Source organism: Oncorhynchus mykiss, chromosome 13 (genome assembly GCF_013265735.2).
Source record: "Oncorhynchus mykiss isolate Arlee chromosome 13, USDA_OmykA_1.1, whole genome shotgun sequence".
Classification (NCBI taxonomy): domain Eukaryota; kingdom Metazoa; phylum Chordata; class Actinopteri; order Salmoniformes; family Salmonidae; genus Oncorhynchus; species Oncorhynchus mykiss.
This window is the reverse complement of record NC_048577.1, coordinates 55,567,981-55,589,265: the sequence shown is the minus strand read 5'-3', so window position 1 is coordinate 55,589,265 and position 21,285 is coordinate 55,567,981. Positions and strand designations below refer to the sequence as shown.

Here is a 21,285-nt window from a genome sequence, read left to right as displayed (position 1 = left end):
TTATTATTTATTGAACATGTATTTAACTAGACAAGCCAGTGAAGATCAAATGCTTATTTATAATGACGGCCTACCCGGGCCAAACCTGGACGATGCTGGGCCAATTGAGTATGAATGAATAAGACCCTCACAAGGCTGTGAACGATCTAAGAGACAAGACAAGAAGGGCTTTCTATGCCATCAAAAGGAACATAAAACTCATCCCAATTACAATCTGGTTAAAATACTTCAATCAGTTATCAAACCCATTGCCCTCTATGGTTGTGATTGTCTGGGTCCACTCACCAAACAAGAATTAACAAAAAGGGACAAACACCCAATTGAGATTCTGCATGTAGAATTCTGCAAAAATATACTTTGTGAACAACGCAAAACCCCAAACAATGTATGCAGAGCAGAATGATGACTATACCTGCTAGTTATCAGCATCCAGAAAAGACCGGTTCAACTATACAACCTCCTAAAAGGAAGCAATGTCCACACATTCCACCACAAAGCCCTCACCTACAGAGAGATGAACCTAGAGTCCCCTCAGCCAGCTGGATCTGGGGTTCTGTTCATAAACACAAACTGACCCCACAGAGCCCCAGGACAGAAACACATTTTGACCCAACCAAGTTATGAGAAAGCAAAAATATAACTATTTGACAACCTGGAAAGAATCAACCAAAAACTGAGCAGATTGGAATGCTATCTGGACCTACAGTAAACAGAGAGTACACAGTGGCAGATATCTGACCACTGTGGCTGACTCTAAATTAAGAAAATCCTTGACTGCGGACAGACTCAGTGAGCATAGCCTTGCTATTGAGAGAGGCAGCCAAAGGCAGACCTGGCTCTTGAGAGATGACAGGCTAAGTGCACACTGCCTACAAACTGAGCTACATTTCTTGATCTGCCAAATGGATGACCACATTAGACACACATATTTCCCACAGATCACACAGACCCACAAAGAATTTGAAACGAATAAAACATTGACGAACTCCCATATCTGTTAGGTGAAATACCGCAGTGCGGCATCACATCAGCAAGATGTGTGGCCCGTTGCCATGACAAAAGGCCAACCAGTGGAACACAAACAACGTTGTAAATACCACCAATATTTATCTGTTTATTTATTCTCCCTTTCATACTTAAAATACTTGCACGTTGTTACAACACTGAATTTAGCCAATAACATAACATTTGAAATGTCTATATCCTTTCAAAACTTGTTTTAGTGTGATGTTTACTAATGTTTACTAATGTTTACTAATGTTTACTAATGTTTACTAATGTTTCCGTTGCTTATTTCCCTTTTGTTTATTGTCTGTTCCATTTGCTTTGGCATTGTAAACACATGTTTCCCATGCCAATAAAGGCCTTTTAAATTTAACTAAAAGACCCTCCTCCTCCTCGGAGAGAGAGAGAGAGAGAGAGAAATAAGTACTTCTTAGCCGGCTTAAACCCTCAGTGAGTGTCTTTTTCACAGCCTTCAGTGGTAAGCTGAAGACAAGCACTTTGGAAAACCAACAGACGACTGCTAACATGGTTGATAGATAGAGGAATAGTGATTTCTCCCTCTCTTTCAGCTCAATTATGATAGGCTACCTATAGTGTGATCCTGCTGAAATGTTAGCCTACTTGCTATATTGTGCCTTGTGAGAGGAGGGGTATATGTCTTTTTTCAACAGGGATCCAAAATATATTTTTTGCTTTGTACCTGAAGTGGCCTTGTTGCTTATTCATTGCAGTTTTTCAACACTTGGTTTTCCACAATAAGGCTTCAAATCCTTGACGAAGAGCGAAGCAGATGTATTGTGTGAATCTCTAGGGATGTGAACTAACAACTCGGTTACTAGTTCTTCAAGAAAATTGCTGCTTGTGCAGAGATTGAAGCATGCATGTTGTGTGAATGTATTATCCAGGAGTTGATGTTACAACAAGACACAGCATGGATATGACATTCAGGGCTGCTGGGTGGATCTCTGTGGACCCAGCGACTGCATTTCTTTCTGTTTGCATTCTGAACGGTGAAACCAGAAGCAAACACATTCACTTTGCCAAACGTCTCCATTCACACACATCGCAAAGGGAAGCTTAGACGTCATCATTTTCATCCATTATTCTCCTCAACTTTTTCTGTCACCAGCCGCCACTGGTCTCCATTCATAGACATGCAAAAGGAAGCCTGGCCTATACAAAACTGTATCAATCAGTCTCCCTTTCTGGAGAGGTCCAGATGAAATGTGATGTGTTTGCAAGGACCCAAACTGACTAACTGACAAGACAACCCTGCTTCCTCCTCCTCACCCACCAGGCAAAGCACTCTGGGAAATCAACTTTCTCTTCAATCAAAAAAGAAGATTTCACTTAAGTCGAGGATCAAAGGACTGTAGAAAATACATATATTTTCTGACATATCCAGATTTTTTATCCACGCCTTTAAAATCACTCTCTGCCTCTGGTTTTGTGCAATTGAAAGGTTTGATTTTTTTTGTCTGATTTTGGGTAGAGGTAGCCGGCATAACTCACAACAAACACGCTTTCTAAAATGTCTCAGTGTTGAGAAAAACTTCTGCATTGTATTACCATCTGTGTTGCTCTTCTCTTACATAGTCTTACAACAGACATGGGATGGAGTCAGAGAGGAATTGAACAAGTGGGGGGATTCCCTAAGGAGAAACCAGTAGAGGCAGGGAATATTCCACAAAGATGAATGCCTTTTCCTTATTAAAAATAAGGATGGCATATCATCATTACTAAAGCTCACAGCGCATATAGTTTAAGCCTAATGAGCTTTTATGGAAGCACGTGGTGGAACATCAATAGAACTACCAAGCCATCCAGGTTGTTTCCTTCACCACTCGACTTCCTGTTAAAGGAAGAACAAATAAACACTTTATTTGTCGATGTCGCCTGGGGGAGACAGAAACACTGGAGTTACCATACAGTCATACAGATGTAGACCTGCGTCAGAGTAGAGTAGAGGGGAAGGGAGGGAGGAAGGGACAAATAAGACAGCTCCATCTCCCTCATTTGCTTTAAATGCATAAAAGGAATGTCTAATCAGATTCTTTGAGTAGCCATGAAATGGCCAGCCCTCCAGGCCTGTACGTGATCATTAGTAATATCCCTGCGTTTCTCTCCTCCTGCAGTCCCACACACATGATGAAAAATACATGCTGAAGCCTTGAAGACAAGGCTGAAGAGTTTGCAGGGAGAGAAAGAGAGACATGGAGAGAGAGAAGCAGAGAGAGAGAGAGAGAGAGAGAGAAGCAGAGAGAGAAGCAGAGAGAGAGAGAGAGAGAGAGAGAGAGAAGCAGAGAGAGAGAGAGAGAGAGAGAGAGAGAGAGCAGAATAAACATCACATGGGTATGATGGGACGTGATGTTCACAGGCTTTATTTCCTGGAGCAATAAACAGGGCCTGGTTTCCTGATAGTGATGGAACTGAGGCTTATGAGTGTTTTATGATGCATCTTTCCTACAACGGCTGAAGACAACAAAACGCCACACTAAGTGCATTGTTGGAGCATGTGTCGATACTGATGGGATCGAAAGAAAGGGAGCGCTTCTCTTGGATCAGCTTTCTACATTCAAATCTTTCCTAAACATTATAACTATTTCACAATACTGACGACGGATCAGCTCCTAGAGAGATATTTCCACTTATGGCTGCAAATTTTGAGGTGGCTTATTCTAATGCTTACCCAATAAAAATGCACTAAATCACAGATTTGGCATATCATTGCGCACATGTTAGGCTACACATCATGAAATATATTGAGACAAATTACAGACAGTAGCCTACATGTAGCAAAATATAACTCATTCTTTTCTAAGTATGTGTACTGTCTGGTTTTACAGTGGTGGAAAAAGTACCCAACTGTCATACTTGAGTAAAAGTAAAGATACCTTAATAGAAAATGACTCAAGTAAAAGTACACGTCACCCAGTAAAATACTACTTGAGTAAAAGTCTAAAAGTATTTGGTTTAAATTATACTTAAGTATCGAAAGTAAAAATATAAATCATTTCAAATTCCTCATATTAAGCAAACAGGATGGCCACGGGCACACTCCATCATTCAGACACCATTTACAGAGGAAGCATGTGTGTTTAGTGAGTCCGCCAGATCAAAGGCAGTAGGGATTGACAGGTATGTTCGGTTGATAAGTGTGTGAATTTGACTATTTTCCTGTCCTGCTAAGCATTCAAAAGGTAATGAGTACTTTTGGGTGTCAAGGAAAATGAATGGAGTAAAAAGTACTATATTTTCTTCAGCAATGTAGTAAAGTAAAAGTAAAAGTAGTCAAAAATATAAATAGTAAAGTAAAGTACAGATACCCCAAAAAACGACTTAAGTAGTACTTTAGAATATTTTTACTTAAGTACTTTACACCAATGTGGTTTTGTAGAGGGTTATTCAATATCTTGAGCGATTTCCCTCAAGAAGCGATATCTTCTACATTGTGGTGATGGGTTCGACAGGTCCACATGGAATTATAGAAGTATGCATTGAATGTAATAAAACATGGAATACATCATTCTAGTGTCATGTCTTGTTCAGGTGCGTTGTATGTGTTGATGTGAAGGGTTGGTGAAGTGAGATGATGCAATATTCTACTGAATTGGTTCAACGGGTTCAAGATTCAATGGTGACGAACGATGGAGATTCAACATGTAGAATCATCAGGAAATTAACATAAAATGAGGTCCACTGTTCTGTGGTCAGACGTGATAGGGCGGACACCTGTCCACGGGGCTTATTTTGTCTAGTTTACTGTACTTACTCATTCCAATACACATACCTGGGAAGTCATCAGCCACTCTCCCTCTCAAGATGGAGGTTGTCAATGATGGACCATATTTTTCCGTCTAGTCAACGTCTTAGACTTGTTAGACTCCAGGCTTACAATAGACCTAACCTCTGTGCCAAACTAGCATGGCCTACCCTAGCCTGGTTAACTAGACTGACCACTGGAATCACAAAGTGAAACAACGGTGAGCACAGCAGTCTGGTTTACCAGGCTAAGCAGGGCCATGACCACATAGCAGTGATTCAATCACCTTAGTTTTCTCCATCTTCATCACAATACCAGCATCCTGGAGGTTGCGTCAGCTCTTCTTATTCGGCTACATCCTAAACCAATGCTCTTTGTTCTACGAAGAGGAAGCTGTTTTCCTGCCTCCAGAAGAGTGCCTTTGATAGCCGTCCCCTTGAGCACAACACAAAAACACATACATGTTTTATGGCTTTACCAACTCACTGGAGCACCGCTCCTCTTTACACCCAACCTAATGTTCAGAGAGGGGGAAACCAACCATCTAACCATGGGAGCTGAGACTGAGGAGGACTAGTGGGGGATGGAGAGAGAGAGAGACAGAGAGAGAGAGAGAGAGATATAGAAAGAGAGAGAGAGAAAGAGATAGACAGAGAGAGAGAGAAAGAGAGAGAGAAAGAGAGAGAGATAGAGAGAGAGAGAGAGAGAGAGAGAGAGAGAGAGAGAGAGAGAGAGAGGGGGGGGGGGGGGGGGTGTGGAGGAGGTGGAGAGTGACAGCAGCTCCACTGACCTGTCTGACAACTCCCTCGTCTGACAACACCTTGGGGTGCTTTATAAGGGAGAGATCATAGAATGTCCTGGTTATTCTCTTTGGGGATTTCACTACCTAAGTTGTATTTTCCTTTTGCAAGAGTGCCAAATAAAGTGTTACTAAGTGCTGTGAAAATCCCCATGGTACACATAAAAGGGACTTATGAAATCATTAAAACCTAGTTAATTTTTTGTGACCTGAGCAGTCAGTGGAGAAAAGCTGATCCGTCTGTAATTGGTTCCCCGAGCCCTGGCTCGTAGCCTATAGAGAGGCTTCCATCGGATGTCTAGTCTGGAACATGGTATTACATCTGCGGTATTACGTAGTTAAGCTTCCGTCACTGTCATCATGCTGTGACACAGAGCCAAAGTATTGACATGGCATGAGAGTGCATTGTGACATGAGTTATGCATTCTCTTGGGTAGCCTATGACTGTGCTCTGAGCAACGCTCTGTAGGACTGAGGCTGTCCTAATATGGACACCGTACCGAAGTTCAAAACATCATTATGATGGAGGAGACTAAGGTCCCTGACTTTAAAGCTGTACTTATTGAGTCTCAATTTCAGGTTGTCGTAGGATGGCACTTGGAGGAAATAAGAAAGGCATTGGCAGAGGGAGTATAAGAAGTTACCTGTGTTGTGGGTTATTGTAAGAGAGTGTGGGGGAGGAAGTTAACCTGCATTTGAGGTTGGCTGGAGGAGCAACCAATTATGATTACGAAAGAACCGGGGAAAAGGAGGAGCTGGTCATTTTGAAGAGATGATGATGTGTAGAAAGCTGATAGAAAACTCCTCCAGGATCTAGTACAAACAGACATCTACAATATACATCTATAATAGTCATCTACAACAGACCTCTACAGTATACATCTATAATAGACATCTACAATATACATCTATAATAGACATCTACAATATACATCTATAATAGACAGCTATAATAGACATCTACAATATACATCTATAATAGACATCAACAATAGACATCTACAATAGACATCTACAATAGACAGCTACAATAGACCTCTACAATAGACATCAACAATAGACATCTACAATAGACAGCTACAATAGACATCTACAATAGACAGCTACAATAGACATCTATAATAGACATCAACAATAGACAGCTACAATAGACATCTACAATAGACAGCTACAATAGACATCTATAATAGACAGCTACAACAGACATCTACAGTATACATCTATAATAGACATCTACAATATACATCTATAATAGACAGCTATAATAGACATCTACAATATACATCTATAATAGACATCAACAATAGACATCTACAATAGACATCTACAATAGACATCAACAATAGACATCAACAATAGACATCTACAATAGACAGCTACAATAGACATCTACAATAGACAGCTACAATAGACATCTACAATAGACAGCTACAATATACATCTACAATAGACAGCTACAATAGACCTCTACAATAGACATCAACAATAGACATCTACAATAGACATCAACAATAGACATCAACAATAGACATCAACAATAGACATCTACAATAGACAGCTACAATAGACATCTACAATAGACAGCTACAATAGACATCTACAATAGACAGCTACAATAGACATCTATAATAGACAGCTACAACAGACATCTACAGTATACATCTATAATAGACATCTACAATAGACATCTATAATAGACATCTATAATAGACAGCTATAATAGACATCTACAATATACATCAACAATAGACATCTACAATAGACATCTACAATAGACAGCTACAATAGACCTCTACAATAGACATCAACAATAGACATCTACAATAGACAGCTACAATAGACATCTATAATAGACAGCTACAACAGACATCTACAATAGACATCTACAATATACATCTACAACAGACATCTACAATAGACAGCTACAATAGACATCTACAATATACAACTATAATAGACAGCTATAATATACATCTATAATATACATCAACAATAGACAGCTACAATAGACATCTACAATAGACATCTATAATATACATCTATAATAGACAGCTATAATAGACATCTATAATATACATCAACAATAGACAGCTACAATAGACATCTACAATGGGCAGCTATCATAGACATCTACAATGGGCAGCTATCATAAGCATCTACAACAGACATCTACAATAGACAGCTACAACAGACAGCTACAGTAGACAGCTACAATATAAGGTTACAATAGACATCTATAATATACAGCTACAATAGACAGTTACAATATACATATACAATAGACATCTATAATGGATAGCTAGAGTGTAATAAACATATTTTATAAACCATCTTTCCGAGTCTATAACTAGTAAATAACTATAAGTGACCTGATCAGGAAAAGCTTCAGGGTCTTACTGCAATATATAATTAGGATCAGGAGTTTCCCTAAACCAAGAAAATGACCCTTATGAAGCCTACTATGTGTGCAATGCAGATGGGCTTTGAAACTGCAGTCTTCCCAGCATTTATTGTGAATACATTGTTCAATGTGTCCCCGTGTGTAATTTTCAGACCCACAGGCCATATCATCATAACTAAAAAAGTACAGCATTTGTTGGCGTGTCTGTATCCTACAACCTATTCCAGTGTAAAATACCCAATAGGCAGAAACTGGTTGAATCAAAGTTATTTCCTCGTCATTTCACCAAAACAAAAAAAAAAGCCATCAATGTAAAGGAATTTTAGGAACATTTGCATTTTTTCCCCTTTGAACCTAAATCCAATGACATGGTTAAAATGTTTGTTAATTTAACGTTCGCTTCAATCAAATATAATTCTAAACTAGACGTTTAACTGATGTGTGTGCCCAGTGATTACGAATAAAACAACGTTGATTGTGTGTCATCTTTTGATTCATGCATTAGATGATCATCACAGAGCAGAGGAGAGAGAATGGAGTTCATCATTACTGAGATGGGAGAGCCAGATGGGAAGTTCTCTCTACCTACTGAATTATTCACTGCCTGTTTAAATAGCGTTTGGCTGCAGGTATGGGGAGCAGAAAGTGGATGAGTTGCACCCACAACAGTGAAAAGGAAGAAATATATATTTCTAAGAAAGTTTCTAAATTGGTTCTAAGGCTGAGAAGGAAGAATCTCTCTCTCTCTCTCTTCTCTTGTATATCCCTTTTCTCTCTGTCTTTTTCCACTCTCACCCCTGCTCTCTTTCTTTCTCTCACTTCCCCCACTCTCTCCCTCTCCACTCCCTCCCTGTTCATCTCTCTCTCTTCCTCCTCCTACTTTCTTGCTGTATCTCTCCTCTCTATCTCTCTCTCTCTTATTTCTCTTCTCTCCCGGAGAACGTATTAATAGTGCAACAAAACTTGAATTGGGGAGGACCGCCTGGTTTGTTTTGACCTCCACAGTGGTTTCAATTAAGCGGAGCTACACCTCCTCAGCAGCCAATTAAATGTCAAATTTAGTCAAATAAGGAAGTTAATTGAAATTCATATCTCTAATTGAATTGTCCAGTTTTCAACTGCCTTCATATGGGTTATATAAGTACAGCAGGGCCTAAAATAAGTTACTTGACAGAAAAAGCACACACACACACACACACACACACACACACACACACACACACACACACACACACACACACACACACACACAGAGACACACAGAGAGCAATAGAGATCCAAAGTGTCATCAGATCATTCAAACATCGTTAGGTTGTCACGCAGCAAGCCTTTGTTTCTCGACCAGAGTGGACTTTCAATGACATCCAGCACTCCTGAACAAGATATACATAGCAGTCCATCTCTTGAGATTCATATGCACACTCACATGTGGGCGCACACATACACACACACTCGCAAACATATAGACACACATGCACACAAGTATACACTCAAACACACTCACGAACCCACACACACACAAACTCACACACTCTCCCCAGGTAGTGGATTGGATAAATAAAGTTTTTCATTCTGGTGACTGAGCCTCATCATCAAGAATAAGAGTGATGGAGGGAAAATAACCACAACAACAGATCAAATGTAGAGTGGGTTCTCAGAGGAAATAGCACATATCCTCCCAAATCACAATGAGCCTTTCACAAAATATGCCCAAATCAGAATGGTTGTGTACAATACTACCGCATTCTCCTGTGAAATCAGCACCAGCCACATGCGTCACTGACCCTGAATAACCTGGTGAGACGTCACTCCACTGTGAATGGCACATCATCAGTCTACCAAACAACATGTTCAAACAGGTGCAGCTAAAACAGACATGAAAGGACTGAGAACAGAGGACCAGTCATGGCTATGCACTTCAGAGTGAGTGTGTATGAGTGGGTCGGTGGGTTTTTGTGAATATGTGTGTGGGGGGGGGGGGGGGGGGGGGGGGGGGGGTAGTGTGTGTGTGTGCAGATGTGTGTACGTGTGTGTATGTGTGAGTGTGTGTCTGCACGTGTGCATGTGTGTGTGTGTGTGTGTGTGAGTGAATATGTGTGTGGGGGTATGTGTGTGTGCATGTATGTGTGTGTATGTGTGAGTGAGTGTCTGCGCGTGTGCATGTGTGTGTGAATATGTGCATGTGGGTCTGTGTGTGTGCGTGTGTGTACGTGTGTGTACGTGTGTGTGTCTGCATGTGTGTATGTCTGCGCGTGCGTTCTTGTGTGTAAAAATGAGATAGAGAGGGCTAGATAAAGTGTACAGATGGAGTGTATTCAGAGTGGGTCAGCACTCACCGTGCAGCAAGCATCTCTCTTCCTCCATCTCCCGTTGAGACAGTTATAAAAGAATATCTGATGTGGATACAGTGTGAGAGGACAAAAGGAATGATATATCACTGTGGCTGAGCCACTGGGTTTCTGAAGGCTTTCTATCCACAGTCAGTGTGAGAGCCTCACAGATCACACGGATATGCTCTCTCTCTCTCTCTCTCTCTCTCTGTCTATCTATCTCTCTCTCTCCCTCTCTCTCTCTCTCTCTCTCTCTCTCTCTCTCTCTCTCTCTCTCTCCCTCCATCAGAGAGTAGCCAAGAGCAGAGCAGCTTCTCCAATCATCTGCTGGTGACAGCATGACTGCAGCCACATTGACATTCTCCTCGGTAGTCGACACAAACTCAAGAGGGGTGAGAACTTGAGGCAGAGTCCACCTTCTCTGTTTCTCCCTATTCTAAATCACTCCCACTTTCCACTGCAGTAAAACTCTACTACTGTTACTGTAGAGTTCTACTTCAGAATTTGTTTAATTGATCTTACATGTCTCCTAGAGGTGAGATGTGGGTACGATCCATAGTTGAGACTCATGATAGCCATGGAGAATGAATAGAGTGATGCGGTCCAGAATGAATAGAGTGATGTGGTCCAGAATGAATAGAGTGATGTGGTCCAGAATGAATAGAGTGATGAGGTCCAGAATGAATAGAGTGATGAGGTCCAGAATGAATAGAGTGATGAGGTTCAGAATGAATAGAGTGATGTGGTCCTTGAAGAATGGAGTGATGAGGTCCAGAATGAATAGAGTGATGAGGTCCTGAATGAATAGAGTGATGAGGTCCAGAATGAATAGAGTGATGCAGTCCTGAATTAATAGAGTTATGAGGTCCTGAATGAATAGAGTGATGCAGTCTAGAATGAATAGAGTGATGAGGTCTATAATGAATAGAGTGATGCAGTCCTGAATGAATAGAGTGATGAGGTCTTGAATGAATAGAATGATGAGGTCCTGAATGAATAGAGTGATGCGGTCCAGAATGAATAGAGTGATGTGGTCCAGAATGAATAGAGTGATGAGGTACAGAATGAATAGAGTGATTAGGTCCAGAATGAATAGAGTGATGAGGTTCAGAATGAATAGAGTGATGTGGTCCTTGAAGAATGGAGTGATGAGGTCCAGAATGAATAGAGTGATGAGGTCCTGAATGAATAGAGTGATGAGGTCCAGAATGAATAGAGTGATGCAGTCCTGAATGAATAGAGTTATGAGGTCCTGAATGAATAGAGTGATGCAGTCCTGAATGAATAGAGTGATGAGGTCCTGAATGAATAGAGTGATGCAGTCTAGAATGAATAGAGTGATGAGGTCTAGAATTAATAGAGTGATGCAGTCCTGAATTAATAGAGTGATGAGGTCTTGAATGAATAGAGTGATGAGGTCCAGAATGAATAGAGTGATGAGGTCCAGAATGAATAGAGTGATGAGGTCCAGAATGAATAGAGTGATGTGGTCCTTGAAGAATGGAGTGATGAGGTCCTGAATGAATAGAGTGATGAGGTCCTGAATGAATAGAGTGATGAGGTCCTGAATGAATAGAGTGATGCAGTCCTGAATGAATAGAGTGATGCAGTCCTGAATTAATAGAGTTATGAGGTCCTGAATGAATAGAGTGATGAGGTCCAGAATGAATAGAGTGATGAGCTCCAGAATGAATAGAGTGATGCAGTCCTGAATGAATAGAGTGATGAGGTCCAGAATGAATAGAGTGATGAGGTCTAGAATGAAGAGTGATGAGGTCTAGAATGAATAGAGTGATGAGGTCTAGAATGAATAGAGTGATGAGGTCTAGAATGAATAGAGTGATGCAGTCCTGAATGAATAAAGTGATGAGGTCCTGAATGAATAGAGTGATGAGGTCCTGAATGAATAGAGTGATGCGGTCCAGAATGAATAGAGTGATGAGGTCCAGCTGGCCTGCGCATGCTCTGAGGATGCGGCTGGGGATGCCGTCTGGGCCTGCAGCCTTGCGCGGGTTAACACGTTTAAATGTTTTACTCACGTCGGCTGCAGTGAAGGAGAGTCCGCAGGTTTTGGTAGCGGGCAGTGTCAGTGGCACTGTATTGTCCTCATCCTTGATGAATTGAGTGAGGAGGTCCTTGATGAATTGAGTGAGGAGGTCCTTGATGAATTGACTGATGCGGTCCTTGATGAATTGAGTGATGAGGTCCTTGATGAATTGAGTGAGGAGGTCCTTGATGAATTGAGTGAGGAGGTCCTTGATGAATTGAGTGATGCGGTCCCTGATGAATGGATTGATGCGGTCCTTGATGAATTGAGTGATGAGGTCCTTGATGAATTGAGTGAGGAGGTCCTTGATGAATTGACTGATGCGGTCCTTGATGAATTGAGTGATGCGGTCCTTGATGAATTGACTGATGCGGTTCTTGATGAATTGACTGATGCGGTCCTTGATGAATGGAGTGATGTGGTCCTTGATGAATGGAGTGATGAGGTCCTTGAAGAATGGAGTGATGCGTTCCTTGATGAATTGAGTGATGCGGTCCTTGATGAATTGACTGATGCGGTTCTTGATGAATTGACTGATGCGGTCCTTGATGAATGGAGTGATGTGGTCCTTGATGAATGGAGTGATGTGGTCCTTGATGAATGGAGTGATGTGGTCCTTGATGAATGGAGTGATGAGGTCCTTGATGAATGGAGTGATGCGGTCCTTGATGAATGGATTGATGAGGTCCAGTATTAAATGAGTGTTGCGGTTCAGATTGCAGAGTGTATACTGTCCAGAATGAAGAGTGTATACCAGGCGGTGTCAGAGTAAGGCCCTAAAAATGTTCTAAGAATTCAGCCACCCTAGTTATAGACAGTTCTCGCTGCCTAGGTCCAAGAGGCTTCTAAACAGTTTCTACCCCCAAGCCATAAGACTCCTGAACATCTAATCAAATGGCTACCCAGACTATTTGCATTGCCCCCTCCCCCTCTCTTTTACACTGCTGCTACCCTAGTAATTTTAATACCTTTACCTTCATGTACATATTACCTCAATTACCTCGACTAACCGGTGGCCCAGCACATAGACTCTGTACCAGTAGCCCCTGTATATAGTCTCGCTCTTGTTATTTTACTGCTGCTCTTTAATTGTTTTTTACTTTTATTTGTTGTTTTTGGGGGGTATTTTTCTGAAAACTGCATTGTTGGTTAAGGGCTTGTAAGTAAGCATTTCACTGTAAGGTCAACACCTGTTGTTTTCAGCGCCTTTGACAGATAAAATACAATTTTATCTGAAGCAGTGAAGTCAGTGGTTACGCATATGTCATTGCTCTGAATCTCAACAATGGCTATTTTCTACAGAGATTGTTATTTTCTATAGGGATGGCTATTTTCTATAGGATGGCTATTTTCTATAGAGATGGCTATTTTCTACAGAGATGGCTATTTTCTACAGAGATGGATATTTTCTATAGAGATGGCTATTTTCTATAGGGATGGCTATTTTCTATAGAGTTTGCTATTTTCTATAGAGATGGCTATTTTCTATAGGGATGGCTATTTTCTATAGAGATGGCTATTTTCTATAAGATGGCTATTTTCTATAGGGATGGCTATTTTCTATAGAGATGGCTATTTTCTATAGGGATGGCTATTTTCTATAGAGATGGCTATTTTCTATAAGATGGCTATTTTCTATAGAGATGGCTATTTTCTATAGAGATGGCTATTTTTGTCTATTACAGTTGCACAACCACAAAGATAGAAGCTTTGTGACACAGAGTCAGAGACCACATGAATAGGCTGAAGCAAATCAACAGGCCTGCTGTACATTCCATCTATAATGGTCCCATTCAAATGAAGGTTATGAAGACATGAAGCATCATTGAAAGTGGATAATAAAAACTGGTGTTGGTCCTTGATGGGAGAAGAAGAAAGATTCATTATTCTCTTCCCTTTCTCTTACTCTCCTTTAATCCACGTTATCGACCAACCACATAAAAGGACATCTTTACATGTGTATTTACTAGGGTCCCCATTAGCTGCTGCCAAGGCTGGTCAGCATCAAGTTAAACACACTTAAATTGAAATATGTGCTTTTTCTTCTAATTGGAAACAGTTTTTCTCTCATCTCTATTATGGAAGGAAATCTTTATATTAGTTTGATGTTGCTATCTTAAACATCCGTTTTTCTTTTTTTTACCCCCTTTTTCTCAACAATTTCGTGATCTTGTCTCATCGCTGAAACTCCCCAGCAAACGCCACTGAAACATGACATGCCAAACCGTGCTTCTTAATATCAGGAAGCCAGTCGTACCAATGTTTCGGAGGAAACTCTGTTCAACTGATGGCCGAGTCAGCCTGCAGGTGCCCAGCCCGCCACAAGGAGTCGCTTGAGCGCAATGAGCCAAGTATAGCCCCCCCGGCCAAACCCTCCACTAACCTGGATGATTGTGCTCCGCCCTATGGGACTCCCGGTCACAGCCAGTTGTGATACAGCCTGTGATTGAACCCCAGGCTCTAGTGACACTGCAACACTGCAGTGCAGTTCCTTAGACCGCTGCACCACTAAGTTAAACATGCTTTATTGAAAAAAACATTTATTTCCTGTATTGGTTTATTTACACTTTTCCTTTCTATTTTTCTACCCATTGTCTAATGAATGTCTACCTCTCTGTCCTTGCATTAAAAACAATCTGAGTTAACTAGTTTTAAAATGTTTCTCTATTTTAGTCCCAGCTCTCATTTATTCCACTACTTCCTTCTTTAGACTTCCTGGAGCAGACTGAGCCATGCAGGGGGGATCTGTACCACCACATTGGAATTCTGGGATGCCCGCTCTGCTCAGTTGGCATCACACGGCACAGCTGCCTGATGCCGGGGAAGCCAAATGCTCCTCTAGCCAGAGGAGACCACAGAGACTGTGGCAGGCTCAGTATCCACAGGAGAAAGAGGGAGAGGGCTGTGATGAAGGAAGGAAGAGAGAAAAGAAGTGAGTCAGCGAAGAGGAAGAAGAGATGTAACAGGGCCCCAGAGGAGGTGGAAGTGGTGTGGATAACTACTGTATCTAGACCAGAAGAACAGCACTATGAGGATATGCATTGCATACATGTGAAGGTTAAAGCTAACTGTTCTACAAGTGTTACGGGGTGCGTGAATGAGGACCCAAAAGCGAATCAACTTAAACAGAGCTTCTTTAATTACCAAACATAGGTAGGCTCAGATGGACCGGCAGATTCTGACAGGACAGGACAAGGTTACAGCAAACATGATGACAGTCTGGTTCAGGCATGAATGACACAAACAAACAAGAATCCGACAAGGACAGGAGCAGAAACAGAGAGAGATATAGGGACCTAATCAGAGGGAAAAAGGGAACAGGTGGGGAACGGGGTGAATGGGTAGTTAGAGGAGACAAGGGACAGCTGGGGGAAAGCGGGGGAGAAAAGGTAACCTAACACGACCAGCAGAGGGAGACAGGGTGAAGGGAAAGGACAGAGACAAGACAACATGACAGTACATGACAGTACCCCCCCACTCACCGAGCGCCTCCTGGCGCACTCGAGGAGGAAACCTGGCGGCAACGGAGGAAATCATCAATCAGCGCACGGTCCAGCACGTCCCGAGAGGGAACCCAACTCCTCTCCTCAGGACCGTACCCCTCCCAGTCAACTAGGTACTGATGACCACGGCCCCGAGGACGCATGTCCAAGATTTTACGGACCCTGTAGATAGGTGCGCCCTCGACAAGGATGGGGGGGGGGGGGGGAAGACGAGCGGGGGCGCGAAGAACGGGCTTAACACAGGAGACATGGAAGACCGGGTGGACGCGACGAAGATATCGCGGGAGAAGAAGTCGCACTGCGACAGGATTAATGACCTGAGAGATACGGAATGGACCAATGAACCGCGGGGTCAACTTGCGAGAAGCCGTCTTAAGGGGAAGGTTCTGAGTGGAGAGCCAAACTCTCTGACCGCGACAATATCTAGGGCTCTTCGTTCTACGCTTATTAGCAGCTCTCACAGTCTGCGCCCTATAACGGCAAAGTGCAGACCTGACCCTCTTCCAGGTGCGCTCGCAACGTTGGACAAAAGCCTGAGCGGAGGGGACGCTGGACTCGGCGAACTGAGATGAGAACAGCGGAGGCTGGTACCCGAGGCTACTCTGAAAAGGAGATAGCCCGGTCGCAGACGAAGGAAGCGAGTTGTGGGCGTATTCTGCCCAGGGGAGCTGTTCTGACCAAGACGCAGGGTTGCGAAAAGAAAGACTGCGTAAGATGCGACCAATAGTCTGATTGGCCCGTTCTGCTTGACCGTTAGACTGGGGGTGAAAGCCGGAAGAGAGACTGACGGAAGCCCCAATCAAACGGCAAAACTCCCTCCAAAATTGAGACGTGAATTGCGGACCTCTGTCCGAAACGACGTCTGACGGAAGGATTATGACAAACTAGCCAGGGATGGCCCAAAACAACAGGTGTAAAAGGTGAACGAAAAATTAAAAAAGAAATGGTTTCACTATGATTACCAGAAACAGTGAGGGTTAAAGGTAGCGTCTCACGCTGAATCCTGGGGAGAGGACTACCATCCAGGGCGAACAAGGCCGTGGGCTCCTTTAACTGTCTGAGAGGAATGTCATGTTCCCGAGCCCAGGTCTCGTCCATAAAACAGCCCTCCGCCCCAGAGTCTATTAAGGCACTGCAGGAAGCTGACGAACCGGTCCAGCGTAGATGGACCGACAAGGTAGTGCAGGATCTTGAAGGAGAGACAGGAGTAGTAGCGCTCACCAGTAGCCCTCCGCTTACTGACGAGCTCTGGCCTTTTACTGGACATGAAGTGACAAAATGACCAGCGGAACCGCAATAGAGACAGAGGCGGTTGGTGATTCTCCGTTCCCTCTCCTTAGTCGAGATGCGGATACCTCCCAGCTGCATGGGCTCAGCACCCGAGCCGGCAGAGGAAGATGGTAGTGATGCGGAGAGGGAGGCGACGGAGAGCGCGAGCTCCTCTCCACGAGCTCGGTGACGAAGATCAACCCGTCGCTCAATGCGAATAGCGAGTTCAATCAAGGAATCCACGCTGGAAGGAACCTCCCGGGAGAGAATCTCATCCTTTACCTCTGCGCGGAAACCCTCCAGAAGACGAGCGAGCAAGGCCGGCTCGTTCCAGCCACTGGAGACAGCAAGAGTGCGAAACTCAATAGAGTAGTCTGTTATGGATCGATTGCCTTGACATAGGGAAGACAGGGCCCTGGAAGCCTCCTCCCCAAAAACAGATCGATCAAAAACCCGTATCATCTCCTCCTTAAAGTCTTGATACTGGTTAATACACTCAGCCCTTGCCTCCCAGATTGCCGTGCCCCACTCACGAGCCCGTCCAATAAGGAGAGATATGACGTAGGCGACACGAGCAGTGCTCCTGGAGTAAGTGTTGGGCTGGAGAGAAAACACAATATCACACTGGGTGAGGAACGAGCGGCATTCAGTGGGCTCCCCAGAGTAACACGGCGGGTTATTGATTCTGGGCTCCGGAGATTCGAAAGCCCTGGAAGTGGCCGGTGGATCGAGGCGGAGATGGTGAACCTGTTCTGTGAGGTTGGAGACTTGGGTGGCCAGGGTCTCAACGGCATGTCGAGCAGCAGACAATTCCTGCTTGTGTCTGCCTAGCATCGCTCCCTGGATCTCGACGGCTGAGTGGAGAGGATCCGAAGTCGCTGGGTCCATTCTTGGTCGGATTCTTCTGTTACGGGGTGCGTGAATGAGGACCCAAAAGCGAATCAACTTAAACAGAGCTTCTTTAATTACCAAACATAGGTAGGCTCAGATGGACCGGCAGATTCTGACAGGACAGGACAAGGTTACAGCAAACATGATGACAGTCTGGTTCAGGCATGAATGACACAAACAAACAAGAATCCGACAAGGACAGGAGCAGAAACAGAGAGAGATATAGGGACCTAATCAGAGGGAAAAAGGGAACAGGTGGGGAACGGGGTGAATGGGTAGTTAGAGGAGACAAGGGACAGCTGGGGGAAAGCGGGGGAGAAAAGGTAACCTAACACGACCAGCAGAGGGAGACAGGGTGAAGGGAAAGGACAGAGACAAGACAACATGACAGTACATGACAACAAGTTAAGTATGGTGCACTGTAGTAGCACACCTGACCTATGAAAGGAAATGAGGGAAATGCATGGTGATTTGTATTTTTTCCAGAAACAATATTGGAAATACAAGTTATACTGTCATACATACAATATCCACCAGTATTTAGCACAGCACCACATAACATAAAATATTCTGATTTGTTTAGGGAACAGCAACATACAAACACATGTACAAACAGACCCGCCTGTTGGTTTGCGGTACTTGACTTCATCTATAATGTGATGGCACAGCAGGAGCCATCCCACTAGGCACAGATGTCAATTCAATGTCTATTCCACGTTGGTTCAACATCATTTCAATAAAATGACGTTGAAACAATGTTGATTCAACCAGTGTGTGCCCAGTCAGGTGGCAAACAGTGTTAAGCCATGTTAAAGCTGCAGCCCCAGTGCTAGTTAGCCCAAACCCATTGTTCTGATACCACAGAGTCTAGTCATGCTGAACCCTCCACCAGTGCTGTTTAGAATAGATATCTACTTCTATTCTATTCTATAGTACATTCTATTCTATTCTATTCTATTCTATAGTGTGTTGCTTTGAGCTCCATGGTAGCGCCACAGTCATCCTGGTGATAAAAAAAACACTGGAGTTGGCCAATCTGTCACAGTACTAGCACACACACACACACACACACACACGCACACACACGCACACACACGCACACACACGCACACACACGCACACACACGCACACACACGCACACACACGCACACACACGCACCTCTACATCTTGTCCAAACAGATTTTCTATCACCTTCTCATGCACTGCCTTAGCCCATTTCAAGGTGTGTGATTGTGTGGCAATGTGTGGAAACAGACACCAGTGGTCCAGTAGGTATATTGTGCTGTATTGGTGTGATAGGGTCCACAGACGGCTATAGCACCTCATGTAATCCCATGTTATGAAACCTGGCTTGGGCAAAGAGAGGGTGTCAATGACACCCACGCTAGCCTGGTCCCAGATCATAGCACCTCATGTAATCCCATGTTATGAAACCTGGCTTGGGCAAAGAGAGGGTGTCAATGACACCCACGCTAGCCTGGTCCCAGATCAGTTTGTGCTGTCTCGGGGTAGCTGGGTAGCAGGGTAGCCTAGTGGTTAGAGTGTTGGACTAGTAACTGGAAGGTTGCAAGTTCAAACCCCCGAGCTGACAAGGTACAAATCTGTCGTTCTGCCCCTGAACAGGCAGTTAACCCACTGTTCCTAGGCTGTCATTGAAAATAAGAATTTGTTCTTAACTGACTTGCCTAGTTAAATAAAGGTAAAATTAAGATTGACCAATACAGATGCAGGATCTCAATTTGACAAGTTTCTCACAGCAGGAAAATAATCCTATAGCAACAGGAAATGTGAATTATTGTGTAGATTATTATATTATTTTAGTTGGTGATCCATTTTTTGTTAGGGCAAATCAAGTCTGAAATTTGTGGAAATTGCACAATTTAGAAGCCTTTTAAAATCTTGAATAGTCTAAGTTTGCATTTCCTGCTGTGCAGGACATTTCCTGCAACAACAGGATGATCAAATTAAGATCCTTCATCTGAAGGAGTTGGCAAGACAGCACAAACAAATCTGAGACCAGGCTACACCAAAGTCAAACAGTCAAATCATAGTGTGTTACGACAACACAGCTTGGTTATTGAGGGGACTGCTGGAACCCGTTCTCCATGATGACGTGTCAGCTGGAGCCTTTTGTGAGTCTGGAGCTGGGCTACAGCCATTACATAACAGATTATCTAACTAGGCTTTATAAGGTTTCTTAAAGACTATTCAGTTAATATGTCATTTTTGAGTTTCTGCTAGTGTCTCCTCCCTGTTTCTTTGAACCAGGTACAGGAATCAATAGGCTGGTGTACTAGTAGGGGCTGACTCATAGAGACTTTGAACCAGGTACAGGAATCAATAGGCTGGTGTACTAGTAGGGGCTGACTCATAGAGACTTTGAACCAGGTACAGGAATCAATAGGCTGGTGTACTAGTAGGGGCTGACTCATAGAGACTGTGAACCAGGTACAGGAATCAATAGGCTGGTGTACTAGTCAGGGCTGACTCATAGAGACTTTGAACCAGGTACAGGAATCAATAGGCTGGTGTACTAGTAGGGGCTGACTCATAGAGACGTTGAACCAGGTACAGGAATCAATAGGCTGGTGTACTAGTCAGGGCTGACTCATAGAGACTTTGAACCAGGTACAGGAATCAATAGGCTGGTGTACTACTAGGGGCTGACTCATAGAGACTTTGAACCAGGTACAGGAATCAATAGGCTGGTGTAATAGTAGGGACTGACTCATAGAGACTTTGAACCAGGTACAGGAATCAATAGGCTGGTGTACTAGTAGGGGCTGACTCATAGAGACTTTGAACCAGGTACAGGAATCAATAGGCTGATGTACTAGTAGGGGCTGACTCATAGAGATGTGTTGCACCCCAGAACTACTCAGTGATGCTCAATGATGCTGTTCAGAAAACAGAATATATGTTTTTCAGAAAATATGGCAAGTATAAACAATTTATTATTAGCCTATCACGAACTGGGCAGGATGTGTTTGAGTGTCTAACAAATCCATGCCTCGAGGTACTCACTCTTAAAAAGAACAGAACAGTGTGCATTGGTTTGGTATTTCAGGACTCTCTACTCAGCATAAAGGTTGAAGACATTATTCTTCAGCCACATGGATTTAAAAAAAACTAGTTACGAATACCCCTGGACAGATACACTTTTTTAATTCATTAACTACCACAGCTGATTAAACAAATAACCTAATCAGAAAGCCCTTGCTTAGTTGAATCAGGTGTGCTTGTTAAAGGAATGGATCCAGAAAGTGGAAATGGCC

At 43.1% G+C, this 21,285-nt stretch overlaps 1 protein-coding gene across 4 annotated transcripts in view; it reads right to left on the bottom strand.

Annotated features, from left to right (window-relative positions):
• The window catches only part of LOC110538788 (brain protein I3), a 698,720-nt gene that overhangs the window by 534,319 nt on the left and 143,116 nt on the right, over positions 1 to 21,285 (bottom strand). The gene's annotated exons all lie outside the window — the stretch shown is intronic.